General features: G+C 50.7%; 1 long non-coding RNA gene across 1 annotated transcript; it reads right to left on the bottom strand.

Moving 5' to 3' along the window:
* Positions 1 to 723: 723 nt before the first annotated feature.
* On the bottom strand, positions 724 to 17,431 carry LOC125962009 (uncharacterized). Its single transcript, XR_007473261.1, has 4 exons — positions 17,083 to 17,431; positions 14,017 to 14,236; positions 5,644 to 6,280; positions 724 to 4,813 (listed from the first exon to the last, which is right to left on the bottom strand). It is a non-coding gene; the product is annotated as an uncharacterized LOC125962009 (long non-coding RNA).
* Between the last annotated feature and the right edge of the window lie 277 nt (positions 17,432 to 17,708).

The following is a 17,708-nucleotide window of genomic DNA, read 5'->3' as shown; positions in this document are numbered from 1 at the left end:
AGTAAGCTCTCTGTAACGCCTGATTCCTTCCTCTGGGCCTATCTGCGCCCTGCTCCTTCATCCCACCTCTCTGGGCACTTAAATGCCAGAGTTCATCCTGGGAACAAGCATCCTACCCTTTCCCCCTCGGTTTGGTGCATCCACGGTGGTGGGCATTGAGCTCCCCTCTAGATGGTCAGAGCTGGAATTCTGTCTGTCATGAGCACACAGTGCTTGCCCTAGGGAGATGGGACCAGAAAGGCAGAGGAAGGAAAGGAGGGAGAAGGGAAGGGAAAGAAGGAAGGGAGAAAGGCAAAAGAAAGGAATAGAGGGAGGAGAAAGAAAGGATTCTTTCCTTTCCTCCCTGGGAGCAGGGAGGAAAGGAAGGAATCCTTTATCAGCAATAGACGTCTGGTGAATCCCACAGTGACTGGTACAGAACAGGGGCTTGAAGCACTTTGAATTGGATGGGTAGATGGATATGGTTAGATGGAGGGAAAGAAGAGACGGAGGGAGGAGGGAGGGAGGAGGGAGGTGGGAAGGAGGAGGGAAGGAGGGAAGGAAGAGAGAAGGAGAGAATGTGGCATTAGTCTGTGTTCCCCTGGTCTGGAGCCCCCTTCCTGTCCAGCTCTGCTCTCCCTTGAGGCAAGATGGGGCTTCCAGGTACGAGACCTTCGCTCCAGAGGCCCTGTGCTGCCCAGTAGAATCAGAAATGCCCCACGGCCAGGTGCAGCAAGGGGCTGGTGAAAGACGCTTTCGCCTTCCTCCTCGGCTTTCCAACTAGCCTGCAGCTCTCCATCCTGGGACCGTACTGAGGGGCAGGCCTGTTTAGCATGCATGGGGCCTCCGGCCTGGCTGTAGGTGGGGAGGGAAGCAGGCCAAGAGCCCTCTGGAGATACTGGGCTTGTAAAGGCCTGTCTGGATGGATGGATAGTCAGCTGCAGCATGTGCATGGCAGGCAGGGGCTGGGAGCCAGCCCAGGCCTCCGTGGAGTGCCGGAGTCCGCGCTCACCTGGAAATCTCCAGGAGAACCTTCCCAACTGGATTCCATGGAACTCTTCAAGATGAGGAGAGGGAGGAAGGGAAATCCTTAGTCTCTAACCCCTCCCCAGACGTTCACAGTGAAGTGAGTACAGTAAAGGGTCTGAGGAGTCCCATAGCAAGGGAGACTGTTTAATTTGAACTCTTTGCTTCCCAAACCTTTTCCATCATGGAAACATTTTTTTCCCCCTGAGGGCACTGAATTTACATCTTGAAGATACTAGAGTTTGTAGGATGCAGTTTGGAAATGCTGAGGTGGCCTGGGGAATAGAATTTTGGCGCTAGACTTACTGAAAGGATCATTGAGGTCCCTCTGGAAAACTCCTACCTATCCATTGAAACCCACTTCAGATGCCCTCAGGTTCTCTGTGGTGTTTCTCTACTCCCCGCTCAGGGAGAATTAACCAGTGTGTGCCCCATGATGCTCACATACCACTTTACTCTGTTCCTTTTTTTTTTTTTTTTTGCGGTACGCGGGCCTCTCACTGTTGTGGCCTCTCCAGCTGCGAAGCACAGGCTCCGGACGCACAGGCTCAGCGGCCATGGCTCACGGGCCCAGCCGCTCCGCGGCACGTGGGATCCTCCCGGACCGGGGCACGAACCCGTGTCCCCTGCATCGGCAGGCGGACTCTCAACCACTGCGCCACCAGGGAAGCCCTGGAGTGGGTACTTTTTGTACTGATGCCTGGAGGTGGGAACGGGGCACAACGGAAGAGCCAGGGGTAGTTTCCTTTTAGGGAGCTTAGCATCGAGTTACCCCAGACATGCTTCTGGACCTTTTCTAGGGCTCAGCAGCTGGGAGGGATCCTGCAGGGGCAGATGATCAGGTGTCAGCCTGGGGTAGGGCAGCAGGGTGGGGTGAGGGGAGGGGTATTAAGGGAAAGAGGACTGGGCTTGCAGAAGAGCCACGTGCCTTTGGTGAAGGAGTAGGGCAACAGGACACCCATGTCTCTGGAGGAATCTCACGCTCACACCCCCACTAGGATAACGCTGAGACACGCACCCCACACAGGCTCCCCAGTTTCCTCCGTGGGATTAAGCTCCAGTCACCACTGGGGTTACGTGCTCAGCTTCCTTCCCCACTCCCCTACTAGAGCTTCCTGGGATCACCCCCCAAATAAACTACCTGTTCTAAATCCTTAGCCCAGGGTCTGCCTCTGGGAAAACCCACCCTAAGACACTGTAAATTTTGCAATCTATCTGGAGGATGATTTGGCAATAATCAAAATTATACATTTGGCAAGTATCAAAATTATAAATGCACACGTTCATGGGCCATGGACATGATATCCTGTAGATATACTCTTATAAATGCCAAAAGATTTATGAACAAGGTTATTTTTTAGCAGCACTGCTGATAAGAGCCAAAGATGAGAAACATCTAAATGTCCATCACTGGGGACAAGATAAGTAGACCATGGTTCATCTAACACATGGAATATTATGCAGCCAGGAAAAGGAATGAATGGGGACACTCTTTATGGGCTGATTTGGAAAAATCTCCAAGATAAATTAAGTGGAAGAAAGCAAGGTACAGAAAATCATGTTTGTATGAAACAAAATCATGTTTGAAACAAAAAGAATATACAGCCATAATTGCTTGTTTATGTAGATAGACAGGCGATCTCTGTCAGGAAACTGATAACCGTGGAGCCTCTGGAAAGAGGAATTAGGAGGCTGAGAGCAGGGAAGGGAAGGAAATTTTCAGGCTATATCCTGTGCACCTTTTGATTTCTGCATCATGTGCAAGCTCTGTGGTAGCTATTAAAAAAATATATATATATATACACATACAACTTAAAAATAATTGTAAAGAATAACCATATACCTGGATGCCTGATCACAGAGTTTTGCTATAATGATCAACCCAACTTTAGCTCGTCTCAGGAAAGTTGAACCCATGGCCAGCGGCGTTCAACCTTCCTTTTCTCATTTAGCTTTCCCATAAGGTGGTTCTGCATCATTAGTCCACGTTTCTAAATAAGGAAAGTAGGCCTGAGTCCAGTCTTCCCCCAAGATACCGAGAGTCCAAGCCGTCCTTCCCCTACCCCTTACCTGGGATGACAGAAGCTTCCTAAAGCTTCCTGACACAGGGAAGTGTGCAGCCCTTCCTTTATTGAGCTGTTTGCAATGCAGAGTGCCCTCTTTGGAGAGGATGAGGAGAGGCAGGGGGCTAGATGAAACGACCTCTCCACGTGGGCTCCTTGTGGGCAGACGCCATGTTCTATTTCTGTATTCCAGAGGCTTGCTGCAGCACTTGGTACATTTGTTGAGTGGATGGATGGATGGATGTCTTTTTGCCCCAGAATTCCAGGTATGGAGGAACAAAGCGGGAAAGGACCCCCTCCTTGCAGCTCCTAGGATCCTAGGTCAGTAAGCAGAGCTCTGGAGTTGAAAACATTCTGCTTAAAATTCCAGTTTTGCTCCTCTGGCTGCCATGTGACCTTAGGTTACTCTCTTCACCTGAGCCTCAGTTTCCCTATCTATGCAATGTGCAGTGGACCCAGAGTCCTCCTCTGCAGAGGATTAAATAACACTCTGTCCAGGTGCCCCCAGTGTGTCTGGCACAGAGTGGGCTCTGCTAGGTGTTTGCTCTCCTCGCCCCCCCTCATTTTCGCAGAAGAACAACCAGCACCAAGACCAGACGTTGTTGCCTCTGCCTGCATCAATCACTTTCATGTCAAGGGGGTCCTCCTTCTGTCTAACTGACCCATCCTGCTATAACCCAAGTCTGCAGCCTCCTGTACTGTGGTCCATGGGCAAGAGTGAAAGCTGTCAGCGTGGTCCCCACAGGAGGCTTTTCCAGATCTGAAGGCACAAAGAAAGTCAAGGTTGAGTCTTGCTGACTGGGGGCGCAGCAGCCCCAGCCCCTCCTGCTTGGCCCGTCTGTTTTAACTTCTCTACTTCCTCCTGGGCTCAAGGACTCTTCGCACAAGGTCAGCTGAGGATTGCCCAGGGTTCCAGGGCACAGCACCTGCCCCTTCTGCACCCCACTCCCTTCCCCTCCACCCAAGCAATCAGCAAATAGCTCAGATACCCAGAGCTGGGAGATTGAACCCGGGCATGGAGCTGATGAGCTGCATTTTACAATAAATCTCCGCAATTAGACCCTTGCAAACATCTTCACTGTCGCTTCCTTGATATACGGCAGGGAATGAGCTTAATGTCCCTGGCAACCAATTCTTGGACTAAAAATAGTTAGCTTGTGGGTTCACCTTTCCTTGTTTAACATTCTATCTCTGCTGGGGCCATGGAGGGAGTGAGACTGGGGTCTGCGTCCTTCCCTGGAGCTGGGCCGGGTGTCAAGGGTTAACCCAGTTTTAACTAATGTGACTGCCAAGGAATTAGCCAGCAGGGCAGGGGCGGGGCCGCCTTCTTTGACGGAGGGGAGCCAGGCTGAGCTGTTTTATTTTAAGTGTGCAGGCTTTTTGAGCAGGCAGCTACCTTCCCAGAGGACTCGTTAGTTGGCCTTCTGAAATACCACCTCTTCCTACACCCTCACAATCCCACGCACCCCCCAGCAGACACCACCATTCAGTGGACCAAGAATGGGTTCTAACCCACTGTGTCACCTTGGCCTGTTGCCTTCTCTCCGGTTTGCTGTTTCCTTATTTGCAGAAGGAGGGATTAAATGAATCCATCTGTTTATGTATTGGATTTTCAGATATCGTGGACTCACGGTTTCCAGTATTTTGTCCCAAATGTCCTCAGAAACATCAAGCTCCTGAAATGCCAACACCTCAACGTGCAAACTCCCTCAGGGACCATCAGGCAGATTGCACTAATTTTTCCCCTGGAGGGAGAAAAACAAAACAACTTTAACATTACCTTTAAAGTCCTGTCCAGAGCTAAAAATTCTAAAATCCCTCTGTCTTAGAGCCACTTGCCAACAGTAAAACACTAACTATCCCCATAAAACAGCTTGTTCGTGAAGTCTTATCAGTCAGTCACATCTTAGTATAAATCAGCCTATAAAGTCCTTTCCTGGAAGAGGAGGAGCATGGAGTCTTGGGGTCCCTCATGGGGCTGTTAGGATACTGAAAGCCTCGCCTGGCTCCCCACCACCCCATATGAGAAGCCCCCATGTGGAAGCCAGGGGCCTCCACCAGCTGTGGCCCCAGCCCACCTGTCTAACCTCAGGACCTCCCAGTCACGCTCTGCTCCAGTGTCACAGGACTCCCTGGAGCAGACCAAGCAGAGTCCCACCACTGGGCCTTTGTTCACAATGGTGCCTCTGCCTGGAATGCCATTTCCCCTTCTCCCCTCTGTCCCCACACCACATTTCTCGGTTGGTGGAAACCCTACCCATTTTTGAAAGTACAAATGCCTTTTGTGAAGTCGTTCCCTGTCCCATGGCGAAAATGAGTCCCTCAGGGTCCCTCTTCTACCGGCATTTGGAACGATGCAGTATGAGAGACAGAAGAGCCTTAGGGACCATCTACACCAGCATTTCCCAAAGTACTTTGACTGTGACCCATTATAAGAAATCCACTCCATGTTGTGACTCAACACACACATAAAACATACATAAGTGCACATATGCACACAATGAATACATGTATACACTCAACTATAGACACATGTAAACACACACAGATACAAAATACACACATGTACACATACCCATGTCTTTTTTTTTCTTTTCTTTTTTTTTGGTTGCATTGGGTATTCGTTGCTGCATGCAGACTCTCTCTAGTCGTGGCAAGCGGGGGCTACTCTTCGTTGCAGTGCACAGGCTTCTCATTGCGGTGGCTTCTCTTCTTTCGGAGCGTGGGCTGTGGGGCGCGCCAGTTTCAGTAGTTGCGGCTTGCAGGCTCTAGAGTGCAGGCTCAGTAGTTGTGGCGTGTGGGCTTAGTTGCTCTGCGGCATGTGGGATCTTCCCGGACCAGGGATCGAACCCGTGTCCCCTGCATTGGCAGGCAGATTCTTAACCACTGTGCCACTCATTTCTTTATGTACTACTTATTTCTACTATGTGCAATGCTCTGATTCTGATATAGTTGCTTTCCTTTTTTTTTTTGAATTCTGGTTCTGACTCACTAAATTTATTTCACCATCTTGTAATGGATTGCAAAACCACAGTTTAGAAAATGCCGACCTAGTTGAACTCCTTATTTTACAAATAGAATTACCAAAGTCCAGAGAGAGGAAGGGACAAGCTCGAGGTCACAGGGCTGGCTGGCGGCAAGACCCAGACCAGACTGCAGTTCTGTTGGCTTCACAGGGGCGACCTCTTCTCTCACACAGGTTGCAGCTGTTCCTGCAAGATTATAAATCCAGGAGGAAGAGGGCGTGTCCCCAGCCACCCACCCAGCCCCTCCCCCTGTAAATGCCTCGTCCACAGCAGGTGCCTAATAAAGGGCTGCATTGGAATAATGATGAGAAAGTGTCTGGGAAGTCAACGACGGCCCTGCTGGAGCGAGGGGTTAATAAATGCAGCAGCCTCGGCTTGGAGACCAGGTCAGCTTTAGCTCATTAGTGGGACTGGGCTTTCCCAGGATTTCGGAATGCTGAAATTCGCGGGGCGGGGGGAGCAGAAATCCCGCTGCTGAGTTGGGGTGGGGGCGGGGAAGCCAGGAGGGAAGGATGGAAGACGGGTGGCGCCCCATGGGGAGGGGATGTTGGAGGGACAGTGGGCGGGGGCGCGGTGTCAGGGCGCGAGCGAGAGGGAATCTGAACAAGCTCCAGAGAGAATGGAACCCAGTCTCCTTCTGCCTCGTCTCCTCCTGTCATTCTGGGAGAAGTGGCTCAGCTCAGGAGGTCGGAGAGGCGAGGCAGGGATGTGGAGAGGGAGAGATGAGAGAAGGCGAAGACGCAGAAACGAGCAATTTGGGCACAGTTAATATCAGACGCGACGCTGCTCAGGTAGTCACTTGAGGCTTCCCACAGCCCCTTCCCCCTCCACTGCCAGCCACACTCCACCCCCGCCAGAGCTCAGCCACCCTGGGAACGGGGGTGCCAGTGGCTCATCCACGCACCAGAGCGCCCCCCTCCCCAAGTCCGTGGGCCTTGTGGGAAATCAGAGCTGGGGGCTGGGCAGCCTGGGAGGGACGAACACTCACTCACGGACCACATGAGCCACGGTCTCGGCCTGAGATAGACTTGGAGTCTGCGAGCAGAGTCCTCAGGGGTCATCTGGGCCCACCTCCTGTGTACCTACACCCCTGTGTACCTGCGATCAGCACAGGCTAGAAAAGGAGACAAGTAGGGTGACCTGGCAGGAGCAGGGGCCTGGCCACTGGTTTATTCATTCATTTGACAAGTATCTAGAGTTCCTGCTGCGTGCTGGGCCCAGGGCTAGGTGCGCTGGAGTGGACTTGTCCACAAGGCATAGAGCCGAGGGTGGAGCAGGGAAAGCAGACTCTCGACAGGGGTGTTTTGAGCGGCCAGGAGAAGACCAAAGAGCTGGCCTGGGGTGCTGGTGAAGGCTTCCTAGAGGGGGTGAGGTTTAAGGTAAAGTTTCCAGAGTCCAGATGAGGAGCTGACGTGTGACAGGTGGCCTGGGGGGTGCCCCGTGTCTGCGGTTTGGTGGGGTCGCCTCAGCCCTGTGTCGCAGCCTCAACTTTGCAGCGCTGGGAACTTTGTTATTTTAGCCGTCTCCAATGGGACAGAGCTCGGTGGGACTGACTCACGATAAACAAACCTTCCAGAGACTGAGTCATACATCAAAATGCCAGTTTGTTTTTCTGTAATGGAAGTATATTTGGCAAACTGAGGCTCACTGGCAGCCTACTTTAGGGCTAGAGACCCAGAGTGTGAGTCTCAATGCTACGTCACACCAACTAAGGAACTTGGGCAAACCTTTAATCCTCTGTGCGTCTTGGTTTCCTCATCTGAAAATAGGGATAATCATGGCTACCTAGGGTTGTGGTGAGGATTAAGTGAGCTATTGCATGTAGAAGTGCCTCATTTCTCTGTGAGAATATCTATACATGGGTTAGTGATTTCTTAAATTTGTATTTATCTTTTAATAGATGGTGAACGCACATGGTACGAAAGTCCAAAGGTACCAATGGATTTAAACTGACAAATGAGTCTCCTCCCTGCTCCCCACCCCTGCCCCAATCATCAGCTACCCAGTTCCCCTCATTGGAAGCAAAACAAATAATTATCATGACTTAAAAAATTTTTTTTAAGTCAAAAAAATTATGACTTTTTTTCAAAAAGATTTGTGTTATATTATAAAAGTAACTCATGGATTTAAAAATAATCCAGAGAGAATACAAGGGAATACAATGAATACTTTTTCTTTCTCCCAAGCCACCCAAGCTCACACCCCAGAAGTAACTATGGTCGATCGTCTTGTGTTCCTTCAAAGGATAACGATTATTGCTTGTTCCCAATGCACCTTTCAAGGGAGGGTCTGCACAGGAGAAGTTACAAACGAGAACGTGCTGGATTAGTCAGGAGGTGAGCAGAGGTGGTAGGAAGTTCTCAGGAGACATTTCTGTCAATTTAGGGCCGTGGAATGAATTGCCTTTCTCCACTACGGGGAGATTTATCATCCATCCACCCACCCACCCACCTACCTACCCATCCATCCATCCAACCCTTACCAGCTGGGCCCTCTGCTAGGTGCCGTGGGGAACACAAGGATGAATGAGTGAAGTATGCTCTCCTCTCTTGCATCATCAGTGGCACAAAAGACATAGATCCATGGATTTATACAAGTCTGAAAGGGACAGGAGTGGTACCTTAATATACCACCTGCCACCACTACCCTTTCATAAACAAGGAAACTAAGATCCAGAGAAGAAGTGTGACTTGCCTAAAATCACACAGCAAGTAAATGGCTGGGCCAATGCTGAGAGGCAAGTCTGGGGACACAACCCTATGTAAGATGGGAACTGCTGGAGGAGAGAAGTGGGCCTGGAGTGGCAGTCCAGGAGAGAGTCTAGCTGTCCTAGAGAGGGTCAGGGCACTCCAGGCAGCCAGCAGAGCTTGAGGAAAAGTACCAAAGCAGGGAGCTTGGCAGCGTCCAGGATTCATTCCGGCTCCCTCAGGATGTTTACAGGGGAGGACCCAGAGCAAGCCGGGGGAGGTAGGTTGGGCAGAAGTTCCTTGTCGGGCGAGAGGGGCTCATCCTTGGGAATTCAGCAGCCATGGGCCCAGACCCCTAGAGCACCGCTGCAGTGGGGTAGTGCATAGCTGTCTTCTTCAGCACAGCTGGAGAGGAATGGGCAGAGCCTGGTCTTGCTGCTTTTTGTACTGGACCCCTCCACCTCTTGCCCTCCCCTGCCCCATGACAATATCCTTCCAGTGAGGCTTGGGAAGACCCTCAGTTCTCCTTCTGACACCTCTACCAACCACACCTCCAGTTGGATGCCCTGTGCTGGGGTCTCTGCTCGTTTGTTTTGGGTTGTCTCACATCCCTCCTTCACCCTTTGCCCTCTGGGTCCAGTCAGGCCCCCTGGGGAGGCCTCACCATCCCTCCAGTTCACTAGGGCTACATGCAGAAAAAGACTCATTGTGCAATCACGTTTGCAAACTCAGCTTCTGAGCAGCCTGCATCGATCAAGGGCTTAGCAGGGAAATAAATGGCCCACCTGAATCTAGATAAACGAGAAGGGTTTATTAGACTGTTTACAAAACTTTGCACAAAATGGGGAAAGCACAGGGTTTCCTGTAGTTAACCACATGCCGTATCTTGGGGGACAGGGGAAGGTTACCAGAACCCTGAAGGAGAGTCATGGAGAGAGGCTGCCATGAGAGCTTGGGGACCCTCAGTCAAGGGACATAGCTAGCCCACGGCCGCCCCACAGGGAGAGAGCTGGTGGGTTAACTACCCCAGCTCACGCCCCTCCCGTCCTCTCATCTTCAGCCGGGGCTTCCTATTGGCTAAATCCAACTGGAAGTGGGAGGGTGAGGAAGCCCATTGGTGCACTTCACACCAGTCAGCCCTGGAGTGCACGGCAGGTAGGGAAAGGTGGAGGGTGGGTGTAGAGGGGCAGTTGGGAGATCGCTTGCACAGCCACCATGGCCTCCTTCATCTCTGACACCCCTGCTCTTCCTCTGTGCCCTCCCGAGTCCTACCAGGCTCTGCTTCCTGTGAACGGATCACCTACCTGTCTCACAGGCAACTTCCCCTCTTCCTCCCCTCTTCTGCCTCGTGACTCAGGAGCCCTCTGTGCTTCTCTCCCACGTGGCCTGCCGGTAGGACCCAAGACCTTCAGCCTTTGTCACCCCTTTCCCCTGACCACAACGGGATGGAAACATCTGGCCAGCCTCAGGCCAGTCCTCTCGTGCAGTAGGGACTCGGGAAGGAGCGAGCGTGAGACCTTCTTCCGGAACAAGCTGCTGCTGTGTGTGCAGTGGATTGAGCCCTGGTCAGCACTTCTTTGGCTCAGGCCTGACTGGAGGTGCTGGCTCCCACCCAGCTGAGCCACGGGGGCTTGGCCAGATGGCAGCCAGCAAAGCTGAGGCTGGTTCTGAGCCACAGGCCTCGCTTTGGAAATCAGGCAGTGAGCGGCCCGTGGAGGCTGCATACCATAGGCACCTCAGGTCAGGGGTGGCATGGCCCGGCCCCCAGCTCAGCTGTGGCTCCCTAAACCTAAGCCTCAGGTCTTCCCGAGTCTCACAGGGGCTGTGGGGCATCAGCTGGGCCTGAGGAAGGCTGTGTGGTACAGTGCGGAGCACAGGAGGCTGAGAGGCAGGAGACTGGGCTGTGTCCAGCTCTGCCCCCAACACAGCTGGTCTTGGAAAAATTTCTTCTCTCCTGGGCAGAACCCTTTTCCCAAAATGAGATCTCCCGTAGAACTCCAGTATCTAAAACTGGTTCAAACAGAAGGGCAGCCTGAGAGCCCCCTAGCCAGTCTCCTTAGCACCACTTTCTCCCCCCGCCCCATCTCCAGCATCACTCCTTGGAGAATCTTTTTAAAATCTTGGGTTTGCACAGAAAATGATTTGGAAACCCTGGCCAATACACTCCCTGAGAGGTCTCAGACAGCTCTAACGTGCTGTGAAACTTTAAATACATAAAAATAGACAAGGACTTCCCTGGTGGTCCAGGGATTAAGGATCCGCCTGCCAATGCAGGGGACACAGGTTCGATCCCTGGTCCGGGAAGATCCCACATGCCGCGGAGCACCTAAGCCCGCGTGCCACAGTTACTGAGCCTACGCTCTGGAGCCTGCGAGCCACCCTACGGAAGCCCGCATGCCTAGAGCCCGTGCGCGACAAGAGAAGCCACCGCAATGAGAAGCCCACGCACCACAACGAAGAGTAACCCCCACTCTCTGTAACTAGAGAAAGCCTGCATGCAGCAATGAAGACCCAACGCAGCCAAAAATAAATAAAAACTAAATAAATAAATTTATATAAAAATAGACAAAATGTTACCATAACCTCCCATGAGCCCATCACCCAGATTCAATCATTAACAACTCATGGCCAGCCTTGTTTCGTCACTATCCCCACCTGTTTTCTCCCTTCCTGTATTACTTCAAAGCAAATCCCAGACATCATGTCATTTCACCTGTAACTATTTCAGTTTGTGTCCCTAAAAGATTAGGACTCATTTTAAGTATATAACCACAATGCCATTATTACACTTTAAAATATCTAATCAGAATTCGTATTTCCAGTTGTTTATTTATAGGGTTTTTGTTTGTTTATAGTTTGTTAGAATCAGGGTCCAAATGAGGTCCGCATATTGCAGTTGGTTGATAAGTCTCTCTTTGTCTTGTTCTATGAATTGTAAGTGGCCAGTGAAAGTCAGGGTGGTCAGTTTTTGTGGGCTTCTCTGGGGGCAGTGAAGACATTCCCAGGGACCTTGAGGGAGAATCTGTTCAGTCCTGAGCCTCTAAGGGAAGAGGCGGGAGAGAGTGAAAAGGCCAGACAGAGGTTCAGTTCTGTGGTTTCCCACCAAGAAGCTGTAACTGTCTGTTTGCAGGGGGCGGGGGGGGCGGTGAGGTCAAACCCCAGAAGAGGGGGTGCCTCACCAGTGATGTGAAGGACCCTGAAGAATATGGATGCCTACAGAGTCTTCTGCCCTGGAGGCAGGAGCCTGGGGTCTAATCCACTTGTAAAACTGACCATTAACTGAAAACATTTCCTTTAGCATCTCCTGAGACACAGGACTTTGCCAGAGGCTGAGACTGTTGAGATGAATGGGGAAAGTCTGCCCTCCAGGAACTCATAGCTCTTCAGTGAAACAGATAACATTGTATATTTAACCTCTAGACTTCAATTAGTGATCTGTAAAATGGAAATAATAGCACCTTACTTATTAGACCAGCAGGTTTCTATGAGAACCCTCTGAGTTATAAATGGGATTTTATGAATAGGAAAAAAGGGACAAACTATACCTATAAAAGAGGTGGAGGGGAGGGCGGGCAGGGTGCTAACCTGGTGGCGGGACGAGGAACATTCACGAAGACCCCAGAGTCCTCTCAAGTCCTGGCTTTACCAACTACCAGCTGGGTGGCCTTAAGCAGGATGCCCCCACCGTTGGTGTTACCCCAGTGTTTTCCCTGGGGCCTCAGTGTTTTGGAAATGATGGAATTCAGGAAGGGTAGAGTGGGAAACCCTTGCTCTCTGGTGATTCTCAGACAGAATAGAATGTCTGGGTTTGGATCGTAGCCCCATGGAAAGCCAGGGTTTCTGCTGTCCATGGTACCAAACTCTTGTCTAGGTTTCAGTGCCCCAACCTCAGCACTGTGGGTGTGTTGAAAGAGATAATTCTATGCTGTGGACGCTGTCTTGCACTTTGTAGGATGTGTAGTGGCATACCAGGCCTCTACCCACGAAATGTCAGTAGCTTTCCCTCAGTTGTGAAACCAAAAATGTCTCTAGTCTTTGCCAAACATCCTATGGGAGACAGAAGCGCTCCCAGCTGAGAACCACTGGTCTAGGCTAAAGGGATGCTACTTCTCTGTAAAGATATGTGAGTATGTGCCCTTCCTTTCGACTCCACACTTCTGACTGATGCCTCTGATCTGTTTTCACGTCCAGAATGTTCCCAGGGTGTCAACACTTCTTATTTCAGTGCACCTTTCAAAAGTTCTTTTAGCGGGGGGAGGGAGACGCAAGAGGGAAGAGATATGGGAACATGTGTATATGTGTAGCTGATTCACTTTGTTATAAAGCAGAAACTAACACACCATTGCGGAGCAATTATACCCCAATAAAGATGTTAAAAAAAAAAAAGTTCTTTTAGGGATTTCCCTGGCAGTCCAGAGGTTAAGACTTTGCCCTCCAATGCAGGGGTGTGGGTTTGATCCTTGGTCCGGGAGCTAAGATCCCACATGCCTCGGGGCCAAAAAACCAAAAAACATAAACAATATTGTAACAAATTCAATAAAGACTTTAAAAATGGTCCACATAAAAAAAATCTTAAAAAAAAAAGTTCTTTTAAAGACAAACAACTTCAATGGCCCTCTTGGCCACACTTAATGCATGCAAAAATATGGTAATTGTGGCCAAAGTAAGCACATTTGCCCTTGATTGATACAGACTCAGTCTTGGGAGGAGGAGCGGGTAGGTCACCTGATGAGCCTCTGTGACCTAGCGGCCCACCTAGCAGACAGTGTCTGCGGTCAGGCTGTGTCGTGTAGCTTGCCTTTGCTCCTCCCTTTCGTCTGTCCACTGGGGAAAGACTGGTCCTAGAACGTCATATTTCTGGAGCCGGGGCCTCCTCTAGGTGATATCACAGCTCCCTGCGGGTCTAGGCTCAGGTCACCCCTCCACAGTACACTGGGAAATACCTGAACAGGAGCTGAGGTCATGGGGCTGGAATCCTGCCGTGTGACCCCGGGCAAGCTATCAACCTCTGAACTCATCCGTAAAATGAGGCTATTAATACCTCCTCCGCAGGGTTGTTACAAGGATTAAATGAGAAAATGTTCGTGAAAGAGCTGTGTGGCAAAAACTGCCCCCCACATCCTAATTCGTACTGTTATTATCTGTTGTTCTAAACGAGGGAATGAATAGTATCACCCAGTCACTGCACCCGCATCACCTGTCCCCATCAGACCAGTCTCCTCCCCTGTTCCATACCTGTGCCTCTGGCTGTATCTCTAACGGACGCTCCTGCCTTGAAGGTCTCCTTCTCTCTTCATCTGTCCACATCCACTTCCTTCAATATCCAACTCCTGGGACTTCCCTGGCAGTCCAGCGGTTAGGACTCCAAACTTCCACTGCAGGGAGTGCGAGTTCGATCCCTGGTCCGGGAACTAAGATCCCACAAGCCTTGTGGTATGACAAGTGCCGGGTAGATCTAGGTGGATGAAGATCAGGATGATGACAATAATTTATAAGATTTTAATAATAAAAACAGCTAAGACTTTTGAAGCACTCGCTCTGCGCCAGGCACTGCACTAAGCACTTTACATGAATTAGCTCATTTACTGAGTGCCAGTAGCCTACATGGAATTGAACGTCTGCCTCTCTGCTTGCAGACCCCAGCACCATATCACTTACCTGGTAAGTGATCACTTACCTTCCAGACCCCAGCACAATATCACTTCCCCATTGGCCCCGAGCAGAATTAATATGTCTCCCTCCATGCTCACCATGCCTGGTTTATTACTGACCTAATTTCACTAGCTTTCAATTATTCATTAGAGTGGCTGTCTCCCCTTCCAGTCTGAATATCTTGAGGGCTAAGGCCCTGTTTATATTAATCTTTATTAGCTTCAGCGTCCAGTGGTGACTGGCATATAGTTGCTGCTCATTAAATGTTTGTTGGATGAAGACACAGATGAATTGAGTAATTAACACCATCTCCTACGATGTTCATGCGATTTTATAAGCTTCTCCCTCCGTGAGGCCATTTTCAGAAGCATTCTAGTGCTATCCAAGCATGATCTGCCTGCAAACTATTTGTTGCCAGTTGTAACAAGGTAGGTGCAGAAATAGAGTAAGCATGTAAAAAAATTTAAGCAATTTTAGAGTAGTTTTAGGTTCATTGGATCTAATAATTTTAAAAATTGAGCTTTTCTTTTGTATGTCTTTATTCTTTTTCTTGCTTTTGCTTGATTTAATTTTTAAGTCATGAGATCAGAAACTGTAATAGATTACAGTTACTGAGCTCTTATGTTCTGAATATTAGGCTTGTATGTCTTTATTTTTAATAATTCATTCCCACTATATTTTGCAATGGTATCATTCTGCAACAGATTAGAAATTTAAAAATCAAGAACTGGTTCTTCATCACAAGTGGTCTGAGAAATACAGTTCCAGACCATCGACCTCACTGGGATGCCCATGGTTAAGCCAATGGCAGAGGGGACATACTCAGCCCTCCCTCGCTGGGTCCCACCCATCACGACTTATTCTCATATCTGTTTCTCCTACTGTTTGGAAGGACGTGGCATTGTCTTTTAGTCCTGTTTGGATTCCTCCTTATTTCTCTTTTCTTCCAAATCTGGCAGATTCAATGGATGAAAGCTGACTCCGGTCTGGGCTTGGACAGGAAAGGGAGAGGGCAAGGGAGGGGTCCGAAGAGAGTTTGGGAAGGGTCTGGCTGGGATGGAGCAGAAGGTGGTCCTGAGGAGGGTTGGAGAGGTTGCTAAGGAGACCGTCCTGAGCCATCAGGGCTGGTTGGCTGGAGCGGCTGGGGTTGATGGGGGGGAAGGGCAGCGAAGGCGCCTGAAGGTGGAAGGAAGCAATTTCAGGACAAATGAAAGGGGACGTGGAATCCTTTTACAGAAGGAGTGTTAAACCTGAGGCTTTCATAACCCCCCTGAGGTGGTCAAGGTCAAAACTATAAATAAGTAGGTCATGGAGTGATACAGGAGGCCCCCTTCTCCTACCCAGGGGTGGGGGCAGTGTGGAGGTTAGGTCAGTGAAATCAACACAATCAACTGGATGGGGAGAGAAAGGGGGATGAAATGTGCCATCTGTAGATGCCCTTTTAGAGAGAGAAGGTCTGAATCCCAGGCCAAAAAGGCCGGAAGAGCAAGACTTGATTACAGCCTGATCAATGGCATTAGCATATTTAAAGATCACCTCAAGGAGAGAACAAAGGGGCTCCGAAAGGGGAAATGGTGTTTATTAAGCAGAGAGAAACAGAATCTGGAAATCTGGAGCTGTCTGGCCCTTGGAGAGCCAGCTCCAAGGTCAAGCAGGGCTGGGGAGAAAGGGCTCTGCGGGGCCTGGGCAAACTTCCCTTAGGACCCGCCAGCTTCTTCTCCTCTGATTCCACAGTCCATCGCTGCTGTGACCTTCTAATCGAGAATTAAGCTTTCCATAAAGAACTGCCTAGAGGGAGGGACCACTCTGCCCATTTGAGCATCTGGTCCATTCGGTGATGGTTATGATGATGATGATGATGATGGTGGTGGTGATGATTACAGCTAACCTTCACTAAGCCCTTGCTACGTGCCAGGCACTGTTCCAAGCCATTTACAAATATTAACTTGTTTAAATCACCCAACCTGTGAGGTAGGTAGTCCTACTTCCATTTTTTTTTTTGTTTTTGTTTTTTTTGCGGTATGCGGGCCTCTCACTGCTGTGGCCTCTCGCGCTGCAGAGCACAGGCTCCGGACGCGCAGGCCCAACGGCCATGGCTCACGCGCCCAGCAGCTCCGCGGCACGTGGGATCCTCCCGGACCGGGGCACGAACCCGCGTCCCCTGCATCGGCAGGCAGACGCTCAACCACTTTGCCACCAGGGAAGCCCCTACCTCCATTTTATAGATGAGAAATTTGAGGCAGTGTTAAATAATTTTCCAGGTTTATACAGCTTGCAAGCGGAACAGCCTAGACTCAAATTCAGGCCGACTCCAGAACCTGCATTATACTGGACTACCCTGCATTTAAGTTTTGCTGAAAACAATGAATTGGCAATCTGGTTGGTGCATCCATCTCTTTGGGATTGGTTGGGATGAGTCTGTGCCAAGATCAGCACCGCCAGCTCTGGGGCACTAACCAAACGGGGTTTTTTTAAAGACTCCGGACTGTGTGCTTCATTTAGAAAGTGCTACCCAGTGTGGCTAAGCCAGTGTGACCAGCTGGTTTCCTGGGCACGGCCCCTCCCCCACTTCAGAGCCCCAAACCCCATCAGGGTCCAGCCCTCCGGGCACTTTGAGCTGAGAATCAGGAGGTTGCGGACTAGGCTTACCAGTTACGCCACTTTGGGCCGGTCACCACCTGTCTGTGCGCCCCAGCTTCCTCGCAAGACCTCTTAACAAAAACTCCCTGTCTAAATGAAGAATCAGTTGGCCCCATGAATGTGCTGGCTTTTGCTCAGTGTGCTGAGAAGTGGGTGGAAGGAAGACGGCCGAAGGTGGAAGGTGGGCGCGGCAGGGCACAGAATCCAGGGCGGTTAGGTTCAGAGTTGCCTTGCAAAGCCGGCTGACCACCACTCCGGGAGCGTGCTCCGCTCCACCCTCCGCTTCCTCGGGAGGGTCTGCGGTTGCCGCTGCAGGCCCAGGCTCAGCGGGGTAGAGTCACTTCTCTACCTCCCCCTTCGGCTCTGGCGGAAGGAAGGAAGAGATAGAAGTCAAAAGTTCTGTCCGCCTGGAAGAGCTGGAGGGGAAAGTCTAAGGGGCTGGGGGAAGCGGGAGCTGCTTGCCAGGGCTGGGGGCGGGATGAGGGGCTGGATGGAGGCCAGGAGGCCTGGCGGGGCGGCTGACCCTACCCTGAGGGCTCGGCCGAGAGGGGGCGCTGTGACCTCCTCCTCGCCCAGCCTGTTGGATTCCTAGCTGCTGTCCCTTTCGTAGCGCAATGCGCGCTCGACTTTCCCCC

The sequence above is a fragment of the Orcinus orca genome, chromosome 19, assembly GCF_937001465.1.
Source record: "Orcinus orca chromosome 19, mOrcOrc1.1, whole genome shotgun sequence".
Lineage (NCBI taxonomy): Eukaryota > Metazoa > Chordata > Mammalia > Artiodactyla > Delphinidae > Orcinus > Orcinus orca.
The sequence above is the reverse complement of the archived record's forward strand: the minus strand, read 5'-3'. Positions and strand labels throughout refer to the sequence as shown.